Here is a 13795-nt window from a genome sequence, read left to right as displayed (position 1 = left end):
GAGGGTCGTGAACTTGTGACCCGTGGCATGTCTAGTATAATTATTTCTGTTTTTATATAGCACTTCCTGCAACAGATTTTGCAGTCTGTCAGCGCTGCAAATGAAAAGTGTGTTTATTCCACAAGTAAATAGTAAAACATTTATGAACCTTGGGAGGGTGAAAGGTTTAGTAGGTTCTCTGGAATTAAAACCTGTTACCCAGGATCTGGGACGGGGTGAAACGACATCCCCTTATCCATCACAGCTGACCATACTGTTCTTCCTGCTTCAGTTTGGAAAGGAGCTGAGGACGCACCTCTTTACAGAACTCCACATCCTGACACAAAAATTGTTCACCTTCCCAGTCAGAGCTCAACACTTCTGTTTAGAATATCTCTTAGACTGTATTACTGCCTTCGACACTGTGCAGTTCTCTGCTGCCCTTTGGCTATATTTACACTATACAAATATAAAGCATGGATTCTGCAGACCCTGTAGTAAATGCCTTTTTAGGTCTCGCCTAGCGAACGCAGCGAATGCACTGTTTCGCCTTGGCGAGCCTATTGTTGTCGGTTTGGTGAGCGAAGGGAGACAAACCATGTTGGCGCACGGACAGGCGATGTGCACACATGGTGTCTCCTCTCTGCCTCACATGCTCCCTCCGCGCGCTCACACTACAAGGCAGACACGCGCTTGTTTTTTCCCCGCGTGTGCTCGTGTGTCTTATGGGGCCGTGGACTTTGGATTGTCAGAGTGCATTTCCGTGGACTTCGCAGTGTATGAGCTAATTCGTACAGGAGATGTACCATCTGTTTCCTCCATCTTCAGGGGCGTGCAGCGATGCTGTTGTTATTCTATGAAATAATAAACCATAGCTGGACTTGATGGTTCACTGACTCACGTCCCCCTCCCCCACACACACACCCACAGCTGACCCGGACTAACAGCCAAGGCAAGTGGAGTCACACATATATTAACATTAACAATGCAGCCCCCTGGGCCCCAGTAGAGGATCGCCAAGCGCAGCAGTCACGCACCCACCGCATTGCTCGCGCACGGAGTCTCTTCTGCCTTGTTTATGTTGGCAGAACAGAGGTCATTATAGATGGTCTGTACATGAGTTTCAGGTATCTATAGGCCAGATGAAGCAAATGATTTTCTCCTATTCTGTGTCCAAGGAGTCAGAGGGATAATTTGTTTTAAAACATAGCCTTATGTACAGTATGTCTGCAAAATGATGGATTGTTCTCGAGGTGATTACTGCAGTTAGTGCTCTCGACCACCGCAGGTCACTGGCGGTAAAGGTCCCGTTTCGACTATATTAGTAAGCACCTTTCAAGTCTCTTTCAGACAAACTCTGTTAGACAGCTTGGTGACTACAGTGACTCCCACTTGCCCGCCTTTCTCTGGATTGGAAGATGAGATAGTCTTGAGGCGCGTGACTGTTGACCAGGCTCTACAAACATGATTAAATGATGATTAAAACAAAAACGGCCTGCTGCCCGAGAAAAACACAAAAACTACAGCAGCCTTTTGAAGGGTTTGATGCCAAGGCATTAAACTGATTACTCAGAGCCTGCTTCACGCATTTCACAGAGTAAAGAACAACATTTTATAAGATCAGATTTGTGCTTGCAGTTCGACGTCCAGTGTTGTTGTGGGCGCAAGCATTCTTTGGTAGAGGGGATGAATATTTTCAACCTTGCAGGTAGAAAACTTGTAGGTGGAAAGCTAACAGACAATCCTGATCTAGCATTGTCCAATTAATTTATTTAAAAGTTTTTCCTCATCCAGGCCCTTAAAAATGTGAAGCGGCCTTTCGTCACCAACAGAAAACTATGTATTTCTTTCCTCCCCTGCGGCTGCTTCCTTGTGTTGCATTCGCGGGCAGTGATCCATATCTACACATCCAAACTCCCAGATGAGCCATGTGTCAGCCATAGCCCTGAGTGTCGGGGCTGCAGACCTCAAGCGTGGATTTTAATTACACTAAAAGAAGCTGCAGCACCGAAACAAGCGCCTGCTAATGTGACGTGGGTCCCAGTATCATTTACATTTGTTATTGCCAGGGCCACTGCAATTATGCGACGGGAGAGGGCCGAATTATATGGCAGGGGTGAATACATTATGCGACAAGAAAAACAAATAAAACTGCATCATGTGACACATTTTGTAATTGTATTACTTCATAATTATGTCATTTTCAAACTTGTTAACATTGTCTGGGCATTGGTTGCACCTCATTACTACCAGTTCAAATCCCAAATATAGCAATAAGCAACAAAAATGTAACTAGTCAATCTTTGCAAAGAGCCTTCAGCTGCGCGACAATGCAGTTCAATGCATTTTAAGTAAATTTGGATCAGTTTGAGATAGAAACCATTTTATTTGTTAATCTGCTGATTGTGGAAAATGATAGATTATGTGGCAAATGCAGCAAATTTATAGTTATACAAAAAACGCACTTCACATAATTCCAGTAGCCATGGTTATGCATGGGTGCATCAGTTAAGAGGAAAAATAACTGACAAGGTTTGCATGACTACTTGCAGTGGCAGTGGGGCCGGCCCGTTTGTTGTCTAACATGGTTACTCAGCTGCAGTTTTGGTTACTACTGCCAGGCCTCAGTGGACTATCTTTCCCCCCTCTCCACTGGTCCCTAACTGCTGTAACACACCCTAGAGCACTTAAGCCTGAAAACCATTGGCCACATTTCAGTTTTAGTGCTAAAAACATTCTTTACCACACATCCATTCCTATATGTGACCTGTAGGGCCACGTTTGAGAGTCCTGTAGCTTTCGGATCCTTTCTGCCCTGTAGACTTTGTAGCACTGCCTGAAAGTCACACCGAAGTCCTGTAGAGCCAGGTCCAACCTTCGCGCCTGAGCCATCACCTCTAGGGTGCAAGACACGCCTGGAAACTTGACTGAACATATTGTGTCATCAGTTTATCATCTCCCAGCCCTAACACGTATCTTTTTCACGTACATGAGTGGAAGTTCTCACTACCCTGATAACCCACTTTTAGCATCTGGTCTAACATGCAGGCCAGTGCTTAATGCATTATAGTTACTTGCAACCCCCACCCCCAAACCCACCAAGAGCAGTTAAAGTATTGATGAAGTCCTGTGTGTGAACGATGCAAAGTTAATCATCCTTCTGGGAGGCTGTTACTTTTGATAGCATGGAGAAGTTTTGAGTGTACATTTTTATGGCCTTTTAGCTAGTCCAGCACCCATGTCTTTAAAAGATGTAGGACGGTCATTGTCTCTGCCCTATATATCAATCCCTGGCCACTAAGAACAAGCATTAGCAATGCAATAGGTCTCGCTTTCGCGAGAGTTTGAACTATTCGCATTGTAAATACAATGCCTTTTATTTATGTGTTTTGAAAACTTGCAAGCGGTGCCCAAACATGCACTCTGTACTTATAGCCGTTGCTTACGAGAAGCAAGGCTGGGAATAACTGCGCCTCTTTTACTGCCAGCCTACCTTCTCGTAAGCAAGGACTATCTGTACAAAGTGATTGTTTTAAATTGCTTTAGAATTCATGGGACTCTGCAATCCCTGTATAAAAACCTTTCTCTAGTTTCTTCATAATAAACGATCTGTGACACAATCACACATAAGTTACTCTGATTTTTTCTGCTCTGTTTTTCTAGCTGTAGATTGATGAGCAGAAAAGATATATGGAACAATCTCCAGCTCTATATGCACCCCACTCCTCTTACTGAACTGGTGTAATAGGTACAAAAATCTTACATACCAAAGGAAGCACTTTCTTATGTCTTTTTGATGATGGAAAGTGTCTGGGACGATTTTCCAAGTCTTGTAGAACTCTAGAAAAATAATTCCTATCTTAAGAAAAAAGCTGCACAATTAATGTATTCAAATGTAACTTCTTCCACCCTGTGATTCCAGATTAGTGTGGTTTGCAATCGCATTGGTCTATTAAGACTTTATTCTCCGAGGTCGTTAAATGGGAAATAGATGCTACTTCGCTCATAGTCTCCTCACCCAGAGGTGACAGAGTGCCCAGATGATAATTTCAGAAGACAGTGACTCAAAATAAAGAGAATCATGGTCGTGTTCCTCCACCAGACCTGCCTTAACAGCAGTTCTTATGGAGAAGGCAGCAGACCCTATGCAAAGGGCAGAAAACCCTACAAAAACTCAAAAAAACTGTCAACAAATACACCTGTTACAAAATTCTGCATTATGTGTCGCTTTCAGCCATCACTCAAACTGGCGCTATCCTGGGCATCCCTGATACATCCTCTCTCGGATTCATGTGGCTATCAGCATTAGTGGCGGAAGCCAAGGTGTGCATACTTCTCATTGGAAACCATGAACCCCACCCACACAGCGGGAATCACTGACACAACCATATACCTCAGCCTCTTATGAAAGGCTCATTTATAGAGTACAGGACATGATGTATTCACAGTAGGATGTGGGCCCCGTTTGTGGGTGACTGATGATACCCAATATACGCACTGCTCTGGGGGTTTAGCACGGCTCAACCTATATTGGAATGGTCTTCTTCCTTTAGAACCTGTCCTGTCCTGTTGTTCCCACAAGTACTATTGCAGAAGGGACCACACACATATATTAATCTCCAGGTACCATGCGAGAGACACTGGAGATGAGTTATCTTTGTCGATGGGGTCTGCTAGGGAGGTGGGTCTTGCTTAAATTACAAACCCCCTAATTCCACTTCAGACCCTAAGCCCTCACAAAAAATCGGTTTTATACAAGAATAACTACTCATATTTCAGACCAATTCCTCGAAATCTTGGATAAATGAGTTAAAGATCCTTGGCAAAGTGATATGTGCTGCTGCACGCCATGCATTTCTACTGTTGGCATCAGGTCTGTTCCTTGCTCTGCTACTTCTTGTATCCTCCGTTCTGTGGTGAATACAGTGTCAATGATATACTGAACAGGGTCACAAGGACTATAAATGGGATGAGTGCACTTTTAAAAGCTGTCAGGTTATGATGTTCCTTCAGAGTAAGCATATTCTATTAGCTATGCCTCAAGAAACAAATGTATGCCTGAGGGTTTATTGGTTACATTGAGAACGGTTTAAAATGTTTCATTTTACTTCTGGTACAAGATGAGTTCTGATGTGGGACTCTTTGGCAATCAGGTCGCAGACAAAAGGTTCACCCAACGCTCTTCAACATCTACATACCGCTTCTTGCCAACATTATCCTTGCTCATGGGTTAAGCATCATTTCCTACATAGACAACATCCAGCTCCTCCTCTTCCTCTCGAAGGGCACCTTGATCACCCAAGCAAATTTGATCAGCTGCATATCGGCAGAGTCAAACTTGATAAAACCCAGCTGTCAAAGAATCAACTCCAGCCAAAAAAGAAGTTGCCATATTGGGGAAGGATTGCTCTCTCTGGTTCTCGGCCCGATGGCCCTCAGAGCTAGGACCAGCACCCACCCCATCCAACTTGGACAAGAACCTGGGAATCATGATCGACAATCAAATCAGCCAAGTCAAATTAGTCGCATAGTTCTATTTTCACTCCTCCAAGGTCCTCAAGAAGTGACTTCGGATTGACTTGTTGAAAACCCGCAGATATGTCACTCAAGCCTAATCACTAGCAGACTCGATTACAACAACATCTACTTCTGCATCATTGCTACACTCACCAAGAGGCACCAAGTCATACGAAACAGAGCAGCTTGCCTCACTCTCAAATTACCACTCTGCACACACATATCTGAACATCTCAAGGACCTCACTGGTTCCATATCCACACATTTGCCCTCTTCCAGTTACTCTAGAAGGCACTACACAATCAAGGCCCAACATATCTGAGCAACTGCATTCAGTTCCACCCACTTACCAGGCTCCTCCGCTCAGGGGCCTAGCTTCAAGGGAGTGTTTGGGGTGTGACACCCTCTAAATAAATACATGCTTGGCTTGTTGGTTGGGTCTGCTGTGTCTAAGTCGTTTTTTCTCATTGTGCTCTAAGAACAAAAAACAAAACTGTGACCTTTAATGTAAAGCAGGAGAGAGAGGCAGAGATATACATTTGGTCACTAAATTGAAAATGTGAAACCAAATAACCTGGAATCAATACTGACTTCCTTGCTTGTCCAAATTGTGTGATCTTAGGCAAACATTTTATTTTACATAACCTCCATTCCTTCATTAGCACATAAGCAAGTACTTTTAAATACTTGAATTCCGGCTGTGCGCTGTACAAGCACCTCTTACCTTTGTGTTAATAGTCTATAATGTTCCTCCATCTATAAAAACAATCTAGGATGGATTTAGGGTTTTCCTGACTACTGACGTGCCTCTTAGTTCACTAATGGCTAGTCCTAGGTGAAGTTGGCTGAGTTTAACTCTGCTGAACTTGCAAAGTGCCAGAAAAGCTCTGCAGCGCTCTGCGGAGTTCCGCCAGCTATGGAGTCTTTTAAGTCACACTGCTCGCACTGATGTTTAGCGCCAGGAGTTTGTCACGCGCTGGGAAATCAGTGCGAACTGCACTATGCATTTCGCCAGAGGGCGCTGCTGCTTTCAGCTACTCGAGTAAATATTTTACTCGAGCAGCAGTTTCCTCAATGCAAGTGGAAGATTTCTCACTGCGAGCGGTAGTGACCTGACGCGACCACCCACTTTGAGAAATCTCGCCGGGAGGAGGTCTAGTGTGCAAGTTTGCAGAATTGTTTGACGTCCCATCCCTACTAACGGCATCGGCATTGGAGGGCAAGCTATTAATGTTTACACGTTCATGTTTTAAAACTCAATTTTAATGAATATCTGTCTATGCAGTGATAAAATCTGATGTACTAAGATAAAACGCTCCTGTATGTTAAAGAAATACAGTGTTTTAATTCTGAAGAGAAGGTATCATATTTTTACATTATGTTTTTTGCTCGATATACATATCAAACGTTTCATGTGTTGCTCATGCGTGACCTCTTAGAGCCAAGCCAGACCCTTGAATCGACTCTGGCTCGGCTCACCCTATAGTTTTGCTGGTGTGCCCACCTCTATTTGTAACTTGGTCTTAGAACATTGGGGCATAAGTCACTTGATAAAACTATTTGTAAAAGGTGAGAACTGGAACAAATATCAAGGCTTCTAGTAGCAGAGACGAAGAAGAGTGCAATCAGTGAATATACATTTATAATCAGTGATTAACTGGCAGGGACTGTTGTACGTAACCATAGTCATGAATTTCCAGGGAGAACCAGCAGGCCCAGGTGGCATTGACAGGGGCATAGAATAGGGGGGGGGGGTGTTTGGGGAGTGATACTCCCCAAATGCATACCTGCATTCCTGGCTTGCTAATTGGGTCTAGGGGCCCTGAGTCGAATTTTTTATGTCTAGGCACAGTTTCCTCATCATTCTCAATTCACTAATAGCTTTTAACTAGTTCGTTTTTGGAGCGGAAACTTAAATATAAATAGTGACTGAGTTACCCAAAAAAATAGTAAACCTAGATCCATAGAAGTAATCATTGAATTGGTGCAAATGTACTACTTTTTGGATTTCACAAACATTGGCAGTAGTAGGTTGAGATGCTGGGCCTGCCTCAGGTTTCCAGGCATAATCCTGGTAATCAAACACCCAAAACGCGATGGGCCAAATGCTTGCACATAGTGTAACCAGTGGCAATTGCTTGGTGTAGCATTCCATCCCATCGTTTTTTGTCTCATGTGCCACTCTACACAGAGGCCCACCTAATGCAGATAAGTACTGGCCCTCTTACTCAAGAAACAGTCAGTCCAAACCTTGATCCTCTCGCCACTCCACCCAGCAGCTTTTTTAGAAGTTGTGTTTGATTCCTCCCCTCCCCCCGAATCTCCCTGACTAAGCTACACTCCTGCCTCCACTAGGCCAGCCTTCTCCTCGCTCATGTCCCCTGCATCACCAGGGAGAGAGCCTGGGGCAGTGCCTTTTCCTTCCTAGCCCGCAAAGCCTGGAAGAGCATTCCCAAACACATCAGAGCCTCCAGCCCCATCTTAGAAACTGAAACGTGGCTCTTCCAATAGACGCCAAACAAAGCACCTTCTCCCAACGATGGGTGCCAGCATACCCCCTCCCACCCAAGTACTCCTCTGAGCATATGACTGCAATACAAATAAGCATAACATAACACCTTCTTTCAGTCAATTAAGATGCGTTTATAGGGTCTTTGTTGTACCTCATGGCTTGCGGACACAAATGCATATTTATTCAATCCCAAAAGTCCTAAATATCCTGAATCGATGCCCCATAAGCATGCAGGGTACACTTCAGCAGAGGACAGACACATTTGCCCTGACAATTGTTGCCTCGGCAGTTGCATTCCACAGTAGACCACCAACAGATGTAAGAGGCTGGTAAGTACTGTTACAGTAGTTGCCTCAAAGGATATTGCATTTAATGTAGGTTGCTCAGTTGTGCCACCATTTCCTGTAGTGTTCTGCTAGCAACCTCTGCAAGTCCATGCCACAGAGTTCATATTTGGTGCTTGACAGGAGGATGTAGTGTTTTGGTACAGAGGATGAGAGGGCACTCATCCAGAAGGTACCAAGTGTCATCTCCTTCTTTTTCCAGATACGGCGGAGGGGATAAAATGTAAATAATTTAAGAGCAGGATAATCCCCCTATTCCAGTCTTATAGGTTTATCGCTTGTAGAGTTTTTTTCTATTTGTACTCTTAGCAGTGAGGAGACTGATGCACGGTCTCTGCTGTCTACATATCTGAAACTTGCTGGTGTGCCTGTCGTCTTCTACACTGACTGTCTCTTTTGGCCCGCGTTAGAGTGGGATAAAATGCTGGACATTGGGTGTCTTTATGAGCCATGTCCTTTGGTCTTGCTTCGTATTTATTTGAGCCTTTCTCTGGCGGAGCAGCAGCACAGAATTGGTGGGCATCTATGCTATTCCTCAACCACCACTATATCCTAGGATAGCCTTTCCTTGAAGCTTTCTCATGGCCTTTGCTGAGTTGTTTCAGAACTCTGAATTGCTTTGGAGGTAAAGGAGAACCATGTCTAAGGGTGGATAGGCCCTCGGTCTTATCAAAGCATAAACCTGGGGTGGAGTTATGGGACTAAACAGACACGGTACAATTGGTTCCCAGGGGTTCCTTTCCTTTACAGGTTGTCCCTATTCATTCAGGACTTTCTCCAGGAATGTTCCAAGTCTATTGGAACCTCAGTACTACATTTGAAAATAGTTCTCCACTAGCCTGGGACTTGCATGGCCCTAGCATCTCTGTTTGCACCACTTTGTCAGTCCAGTCCTTGCTTTGCCCAGGGAATGTGGTCGTTCCTGTACGGTGGTGGATACAATCTTCCTCTGCTGGTGGAAGGCTCCTTTGGGAGGATCAATGCGACTGAGCAAGCTGGGTCTGCCACAGGCTCCTTCTTCAGGTCTTTTGCAAGAATGTGCAATCCCTCCTGGGCTGTATGCAGCGACGGTCCGTGGGGGGAGTTACGTTGGGGCAGGAGGGCGGGGAGGGGGAGGGGCAGGGCGGAGGTTGATAAAAACCGGCATATGGATAATTGCAGGTAAGTAAACAATTTAATTAATAAAACGAATTTCGTAGTGCGCCTTGCATCGCAAAATGAAATGCAGTGCGAGCTACGAAATTCGTTTTATTAATTAAATTGTTTACTTACCTGCAATTATCCATATGCCGGTTTTTAGCAACCTCCACCCTGCCCCTCCCCCTCCCAGCCCTCCTGCCCCACCGTAACTCCCTCCACGGGCCGTCGCTGGCTGTATGCAGTTGTGTGATATTTTTCTGAAAGTGTACAGAGCGGTTCTGGTACACAGTTGTGTCAGAGTGTACTGCCAATGATCTGAGAGCCCCTGACCTGCTACACTGGGGTTGTACTGGCAGCTTTCAAGTGTACCCATCTAAAGGGCTTGCAGTGTGAATAACGGCTGAAAGTAGTTTGCAGGTCTTTAAGCCATAGTCGTTTTCAATGAGCATTTGAAATGTCTTCTTCAGAAACATCTTCCAAGATACTGAGGCAAGGTAGCCAGTTTGAAGGAGTACGAAGGGTTCTCTTAGGATTTCACTTCTCATGGTTCTTGTAATATTCACATGATTCTTGTTCTAACACTTCCTTCTTTTTAGGCCTTGGCACTCAGTCACAAGATTTACTCAGAGGGGAATATTTGGAGTTTGTCTAGTCTAGCTCATGGTAATTTTTTAGAAGCTTTACTGGACATCTATTGTGCAATCTGTGTTTTGAGAGCTATGGGTGTGGACCATCACCCCAGGTAAAAACATTGCCATGGGTTCATACTGAGCCACAGAGCTGCTTTGTTGTCCATCATCGTCGAGGGAGTGTGTCACCATAGATGGTCGGCTCGCCACAGGTTCTGTTTTTCTGTGTGTGGGTGACCACCTCTTGTCCAGAGTCCTTCCCTTTAGACTGATTTCTTACTCCCAGATAGCTACTAAGGTGTGGCTTCTTTTAGGAATACCACATGCATCAATTCATTTTATACTATCCTAAGTGGCTCAAGGTGTGGGGTTGTCCCCTCCTGCAGCCAGCTGTGTCTCTCACCCTGCTCTAATGAGCTATTATTACACAATATTGGAAGAGAATGGTCAAGGTGCTAAGAGGTAAGGTAGGAGCTTCTCGTTTTAACCACCTCCCCCCAATGGACAGCTGAAGAGCTCCTTCCATGCTGCATCTGATCCACATTGCCCATTGATCCCAAAAGCATTTAAATGCAATTGTATAAACGGTCAAATATTTTTAGAAACTGTGCAAATACTTTAAGCTATCCTGCTGCCACAACTTACAAAATAAAGTGGGATGTGGTGAAATGGACGAAAATGACTTCGAAAAGTTAAAATGCTTCAGTGGCTGTTTGTCGCAGCCGACCTTTAAATGGCAGCGGTTTTAAGTAAATGTTGGTTAATCCGACAGAAAAATGTACGTGTGGACTGTCAAGGGGACATGAATGTTATTGGAACATTTCGGTAACAAAAAAGAAACTGTGAGTTGAGTGCAGTAAAATCGAACGTAGTGCTGGAGAGAGGGGTTTAGCAGGGAGGGAGAAACACAGAGGATGGGGGGAGTTGGGGTGTCTTGCAGAGGGTGCAGATGGCAGAAAAGCAGCAACAAATGCGTGGAAAAAATCGGAGGCTTTGCAGTGGAAAGCGCACGAGGGCAAGGCGAATACAGAATGTGTTGGATGTCCTACTTTGGAGAAGTGGAAACACAGGAAATAAAGGGCAACACGGAGTGCTCGGGAGAGGAGCATAGGAGGAAGACAGCTGGAAAACACATGCACTCTCAATAGGGCTTAACCCAAAAGATAAAAGTATAGCTGAAAAGAAAGCATTGACTGTATCTAAACCAACTATTCAAAAGTGAGTATGCTCGATGAGCAGGACAAATCCAAGGATTTGACAAGCTAGGACATGAATAAGAAGTAGGCAAATGAGAGTGACAGGAAATCCAACTAATTCTAAGCAGTGGGGCGGGCTGCAAGCCTCTGTATGTTCTTGGTAAGCCCCCAAAATGTCTTTCGTAACCAGACAGCTATGCTGTCTAGTAGGTTCAACCTCAAAATGCACTTAGAAAAATGAAAAATAGTTATGTTTTTTTACAACTCTGCTTGTTCCTGAAAGCTGGGAAGATGATGATTGTTAAATGCACAATAGGTGATGGAGGAATGCTTGAAACAAGTTTAAACACTTGAGCAGGGTCAAGACTGATTTGCATATAGTTGGGTCCAAACTGAGTTGGCACGTGAAAGATGAAAGATGGGTTGAAATGCTACCCCTTCATAATGACTGTCATTGGAACCAAGCTACACCGAACTGAGAAGCCCCAATCAGGGCAAAATCAGTCTTGGGATGCGTGTGTTCCAGTTCAGGGAGGACCTGGCTTAGCGGTTTGGGCTGGACTGTTACCACTGGAGCAGGGTCCAGACTGATTTGCATGTGACTGGGTCCAAAGAAATGGCATGGTGGGCAAAATAGCAATAGGGTGGAATGCTACCCTCAGGGATTGCCAGTGGTTAGACTTATTGTAGGCAGCCTCCCTTCATCTTTTGTGTGTTTGAAGACGATGATCCTACCACAGAAAACATGTTGTTGATGCCAGTTGTAGGACACAAAAACGCATATGCTTTCTTGTACTACACTTTGTCCCATTTTCCCCCCAAAAATCTAAAACTTTACCAAGTTTGGCTATTTTCTTGGTTCTCTCTAGTGGAATCCACAAACCCCGACTCTCCGACGTGAGAAAAAAGGGTGCAAATTTGGCCCGGATATCTTTTGTGAAAACAAAAGTTATAAAGGCTTGAGCATGAAGAGCTCCACATCTGAAAGAAGGTCTGGACACTGGGAGTGGAAAGGTCTCAGCAGGCAAGGGGTTAACACGTTGTCATGCCTGCAATGACGCATCCCCTATCATCACATGCCATGCAGAGGTTGAGCTTATAACCAGTGCAATGCCAGGCAGGATGTCCCAAGCTCAGTGGCGTAACATAGGGCCCTTCAACCCCAACCGATGGGGGGCCACGAGCTCCAAGAGACCCACTCAGCACAGTACTCTGGTCTGAAAGCTCTTGATTGAGTCCAGATGGGGGGAGGGCCTCTCTGTGCCTTGCGGGGGGAGGGGGCTCCTCTCGTTTCGTTATGCCACTGCCCAGGTCTAAAGGTTGCCAACGCCAATGAATGCAACAGGCTTTGCAAGCTCTTTTTCAGTATCCACTTGGGTTGCCTAGCTATGCCCATGGTGGTTGGGAGGTGAGATACTCTAACATTGTGCAGTGCAGACGATGAGCTAGGTAGGCGTGGAGGCCTGAGGGTAACTGCTGCTATAGTGAGTGGGACTGGGCATCTGAATTGGCTGGTTTTGCGTATATCCTGGTGAGGCGTGGAACCACAGGCTGGGCAGATGAGGACCTTGAGCGCTGCAGCATCAGGCGCCCAGTGCTGGCCTCTTCCTCTGCTGTCGTCAGCCTTCCTCACACTGTGTTGTTCATTCCTCTACTCCACTTCCGCCCACCGCTAACAGATCACTGAGTCAGCAATCTCTCACAGTTCTCGTGCTCAAATGTGCTGGCCTAGAGGCAGATGTTCTAGAGATCACGCAGCCAGAAGTGTCACTGATGTTTGTCTTGTTTCATATCTCTTTTGTGGTCTCCACGAGGCCCCCGCTTTTGTTGCTCAGTTGCATGTGGTTCTGTATTCAGCATGTTTGCAACTTTTCAAAAAACAAGGCGAACATTAAATCATAGGCATTTGGGGAAACATATTCTTTAAATTGTTAGGACTGTAGTTTGTTTTGAATTAATTCCACGGAGGGTCAGGCAGGTGGACGCGCAACTCTTAAAAACATCAAATGGAATGGCACAATATGATGAATAGAACTGCAAAAGAGGGAGCAGCTGTGCTTTTTGAACTTTCAGAAGCTGAAAACGCACTTATTTCCGCTGAAGACCATTGCTACTGCCACTCTGGTACATGCCCTTGAGAAGGGCAGCGCCCCTTTGCTGCCCTTTATTTTGTGCTTATCTCGAACTCGCAACTCAAGTGATTAGAATGTGGCGTTACAACCAGAGCTGCCGCTTTGGAAATGGGGTCTCAGTGTCAGCTCAATATCTTCTGATTCTGGGCAAATCATTTAACCTTCACGTGCCTAAAAAAATGTAATGGTTCCTTGTGTGGTGTAACTGGTGCTCATGTAAAGCGCTCCAATACCTTTTGGTCGAGTTTGCGCTGATTAAAAACTGCAAAACAAGCATTAGCAAAGCAAATTTGTCTTACCTATGCAAGAGCTATTGGTTTTGCTAATGTGTTTAGATCTGCACAAG

The sequence above is a fragment of the Lissotriton vulgaris genome, chromosome 5 (assembly GCF_964263255.1).
Source record: "Lissotriton vulgaris chromosome 5, aLisVul1.2, whole genome shotgun sequence".
NCBI classification, from domain to species: Eukaryota; Metazoa; Chordata; class Amphibia; order Caudata; family Salamandridae; genus Lissotriton; species Lissotriton vulgaris.
The sequence above is the reverse complement of the archived record's forward strand: the minus strand, read 5'-3'. Positions refer to the sequence as shown.